This window comes from Mchenga conophoros, linkage group LG20, assembly GCF_057382185.1.
Source record: "Mchenga conophoros isolate Kocher_MC1m ecotype Shallow Benthic linkage group LG20, M_conophoros_male_GT1.1, whole genome shotgun sequence".
Taxonomy (NCBI): Eukaryota; Metazoa; Chordata; class Actinopteri; order Cichliformes; family Cichlidae; genus Mchenga; species Mchenga conophoros.
The window spans coordinates 14277132-14282071 of record NC_140545.1 but is presented as its reverse complement, the minus strand read 5'-3'; positions in this window follow the sequence as shown (position 1 = coordinate 14282071).

Sequence of the window (4940 nt, the reverse complement as noted above, 5' to 3'; positions counted from 1 at the left end):
TTCCTAGTCAGGTTAGTATGCTAATCTGAGTTTTGCACTCAGTTAAATTAATGAGTGTCAATCATTAACTAATTCTAAAGGGGGGGGGGGGGTGTTTTGAATATCAATGCATTTTCTTTCTCAGAAATCAAACCAAAAATGTTCAAAATGTTCCACCTAAAACACCAATTAACACACTTGAGACCAAGCTGAATTTACTTTATGTTGCCATATTTCATATTTCACCCACCTATTTTGTGATTGGAGGCTCTGTTTTTGCATTGACCTTTTAACAAATGTTCATTTGCTTCAAGTCTATTTGCTTGTCAGGGTACCATTCTACAAGTATACAATAGTTATATATACTAACATAATTCAATAATAATTTTTTCATTGCATTAATGTATGTGCATTGTGATTATTTTTGTTTTCTAGCTTTGTACTTGTTTGTTGCTTTTATTCTCTGGTGTTCTTCAATATTGTTTATCTGACACTTCTATTCTATTTGATCAGTGATCCATGTTTGATGTATTTACTGACTGTATTAATGTTAATGTTATCAGTTTGAGTCATCTTGTTCCAAGACAATACATCTGGTGATTGTGATGACCAAAAACCTCAAAATGTGGTTGAACAAATTTATTTTTTCTTTTAACAAGGTGTTTTAAAACAAAACATGGTTGTAAAATCTCAACAGACTCACATAATACAACTCATAAATTCTTTAAAATTGTATACAAACTGTCAACATGCATGTAAAGGTTGATAGTAGCATTCTTGAAATTTAAAGCTGTGACTAAACTTCTAATAATACTGAACTAACAACAGTCTTGGCACTGTATTCTTTTTAAGCTGCACAACCACAATTACAGTAAATGAAATTTCTCCAGAGGCCTTATTGATATTTTAGGATTGTCTCTCAAGAAAACGAACAAGGTTGCAAAATAAATCTATACCGTTATTGCCATCATCTTCAAATGGATCAAATGTTAATTGATGGAACAATGACATTATTGTTTGTCTCCAGCTCTGGCAGTGGTCTGCATCCATCAATACCAAAGTCATTTTCACAAATACCATTCATATTTGGGTTATGTATTCCTGCATTGTTGATAATGCCCCTTTGCCACAGCTGAAGAGGGGTTTGCTCTCCTTGTGTTGAAAGTCCATGGTTATTCCACTGGTTCTGAAATTCTGTGGCAGCTCTTTGAATACGTGGCAAATATATATAATGAAGACAAAATAAATGGACCTCATTAAGTGAATCTAATACACCATGCTCCTCCATAAAATTGAAAAGATTAACAAAATGATATGAGACCACTCGATTTAATTCTGCCCATAATCGCTCAATTCTTTGATTATGCACAGACCTGCCAGTGATAACACTATGCCTGTTCAGTCCTTGCCTGTAAAGCATGAAACGGGCAACACCAGTGTTTTCTAGCCCGTGATCACATCTCACTCTGGATGGCATTCCAAAGTTCTGAACACCAACCATGAACAGTGACAAAACACTTGATGCCCTGTTGTTATCTAAACACGCAAGGTAGATGATGGTTCTACTGAAACCATCCACACAGCCATGGAACACCATCCTCCATCTCACAAGTTTGTGGTTTCCATCTATATGCCTATAGAAAAATGAAATAAGTATAAGTTATGTATGGGGAAACTATGACATGGTCAAGGATATGCACACGTTTGAGTAAATAAAACAATGAGTTATTTTGCTTTAGATAATCCATTTTGCTATAGACTTAGAATCAGGACTGTTTTTCTGTTAGAATTTTCTCACCATAACTGATTGGGGAAAGGAACACTGTACAGTCGTCGACGTATTGCATTGCGTCTTCTGAGGGAACGTCCAAAGGGGTCAATTTCTTGTAGACTTTGTCTTACACGCCACCTTTGGATTCGTAACCCACGTGATCTCAAGCTGCCATGCACATATCGTTCACCTGCATTTGTGGTATACTGAAGAATTTCCCTAACAACCCTGTTCAGGTTTTCATCGGATAATGTTGCATAAGTCAGTGGCTCAATGCCAAGGTCCTCTCTGTGCCTGTACAGAGTACGGGAGCTAACCCCTAAGCATGTTGCAATGCTTTGCCAGTTCATTCCAAGAGATACTAAATGAGATATTTGTTCTCTTGAAATGCTGTATCGCGGTCGACCTTGAGAGCAAGTCATGAGAGGTGGAGGTAGCAAGACAAGTCTGTTCTCAGATGTAGTTCCTTGTCTGGTTTCATAAGCAGTCAGTAAAAAAAATAGCCATCCATTTAAGGACTGTAATGTATTCACTGCTTCTCTATTTCTTGCATCGTCAACAAATCTTGAGATGGACAAAATTCCAGATGAGGTTTGAATGTGATCACCAAGTTCTCTATGGAGCCTCTGACGAACAAAAGAATCTGTAGCTTCTCTTTGAATTTGTTCCAAACATTCTAATACATTATTTAAAAATGTTCTAATGTCATTTTCATTACTACTTACTCGACAAATTAACTGCAATACTAGCAAAGAAAGCAGGATGACTTTGAACAGCTTCATTGCTTGGTTCTTCTGGTTTAGGTCTGGGTATGTCAAGTAAGTTCTCCAAGTGTATTACATTTCCTGGTTTAAGAATAACTTCCTGCTTAAAGGATTAACTTCCTGTGTTAGGAAATGCAGATGTGAATGTCAGAGTGTATGTATGCAAGGGTAAAGGATAAACACTGGGATTGTATGTATATATGAGTATAGGAGTACAAATATATATGTGTTGAAAGGTAAAGGGTATGTATATATATGTATGACTAGAAAGGGCTGCACCTGCAAGGAGAATAAATATATGTCAGCATAAAAATATGTAGCATTAAGAAAAATAGAATACATGTGTGTGAAAGGAAGATTAATGGATTTATGTGAGAGTGAATATACATGGATATGAAATAAGAATAAAGGTGTGCGAGATGACAATATATGTATGTATGTGAGAGTGACAATACATGTGCATGAAAGAAGAATATATGTATGTGAGAGTGAAAGTATATGTGTGTGAAAGAAGAATATATGTATGTGAGAGTGAAAGTATATGTGAGTGAAAGAAGAATATATGTATGTGAGAGTGAAAGTATATGTGAGTGAAAGAAGAATATATGTATGTGAGAGTGAAAGTATGAATTTTGGCTTGTACGGCACCTCATACAAATCTGTTTTCTGCTCATATTGTAAAACTCTATCATCTTCCCTGTGCAGAGGAGCAGGTACTGTTGCCCCTGGTCTACCAATAGAACTTCCATCTGAGGCCAAAATGTCCTGAACCGACAACAAGAATGGCAGCTGCAGTGTGGAGTACATCCCATATGAGGCTGGCACGTACAACCTCAACATCGCATATAGAGGACAACCTATCACAGGTGCTGAATGGTATTTTAGTAGTATTAAGAAATACAATTGTGAGATAAGAGCGTCTTAAGTAGGGATGGGTACCGGTGTGGTTCTGACATAAACGGTAGTAACCAGACCGAAAAGCAGCGCACATTTCGGTGCTTTATTTCGGTGCTTTTTTTTCCCTGAGCTGTGATACACTTTAGATTCTAGCCAATCATTTTACGTTTCCGAGGATAGTAGGCGGGGCCAGGTACGTACGTTCTGTTAGAGCAGAGCTACAGATTAAAAATGTCCAAGGCGAAGCGGTCAAAAGTCTGGCTGTACTTCACAGCAAAATATGCAAACTCAGCAGCAACAAGTGCTTTAAGCTGATACTGTGATACTGTCAAAGGAGGTAACACCTCGAATCCGATGAAACACCTGGCGACGCATAGCGTTTTTTTTAAAAGCCGAGAAATGCGCCGTATTTGATAGCTTGCTGCGAGACCTCACACTGTGCACGTTGGGTGGGGTTGCCAGTTATCGGACCCGGAGCAACATCCCCCAAAAACACGAAGAATAGAGTCCTGGCCCCTAGCCCTGCCAGTGTAGCAGAAATGATGAGGATGATGATGGCAGCAGAAGCCGTTCTTCTCTGCGTGAGTCGCTTAATGTTGTTCGAGTGTAATTTACGTTGAGTAGGCTAACCACGTTATTACATTAATGCATGTAAGGTGAACTAGCAAAAATCATCATAGCTACATGCGGCTGTCCTCTTGTTTGATGGCAGATACTCCCTTCACCCTGGACAAAAAGGCTAAAATGACCAAAGAAAAAGTGGGAAACAGCTGAACATGAGAGGTTTTTGGACAAAGTTTGTGTTTTTTTTCCATTGTTTAAGCACTGCTTCCAGCCAAGAGTGATACCATATATGCCCCATAGCTGCAGAAAAGGCTAACATTGTTATCTTTTTACAAAAAAAAAAAAAACAGCTGAACATGAGAGGTTTTTGGACAAAGTTTGTGTTCTCCATTCTTTAAGCACCGGTTCGAGCACCGTTTAAGCACCGGCACCGTTTCAAAAGTACCGATTTGGCACCGGTATCGGATAAAACCTAAACGATACCCATCCCTAGTCTTAAGTGTATAGTGTTGAAATGTACTCCATCTGCTGCTGTTAAAAAAAAAGGGGGGGGGGGGGCTTAAATATTTCTTCTATTATTCCCTCATGTCTTGCCTGAGCCCAAGAAGGCAAATATCCATTACAACCATGATGGGACCTACCTGGTGCGTTATGTGCCAGACATGACTGACAGATACACCATTCTCATTAAGTACGGAGGAGACGAGATCCCTTATTTACCCTACTGAACCAGGCTTCTGTTTAGCAGAGATGCCAGCAAGTGTACTTTCACAGGTATGTACTGGACAAATGGGCTTCTGCAGTCATAGCAGTTATAGAGGTTTTGTTGTTGTTGCTGTTGTTTTCTTTACTTTTTGTGGTTTTCTACTAATTTGTCAAAGTCAGTTGTACTGCTGATCAGCTTCTCATTTCAGTAGGAATAATTAGTAGAACATATTGTGTTTAATACTGATACTAAATGCACC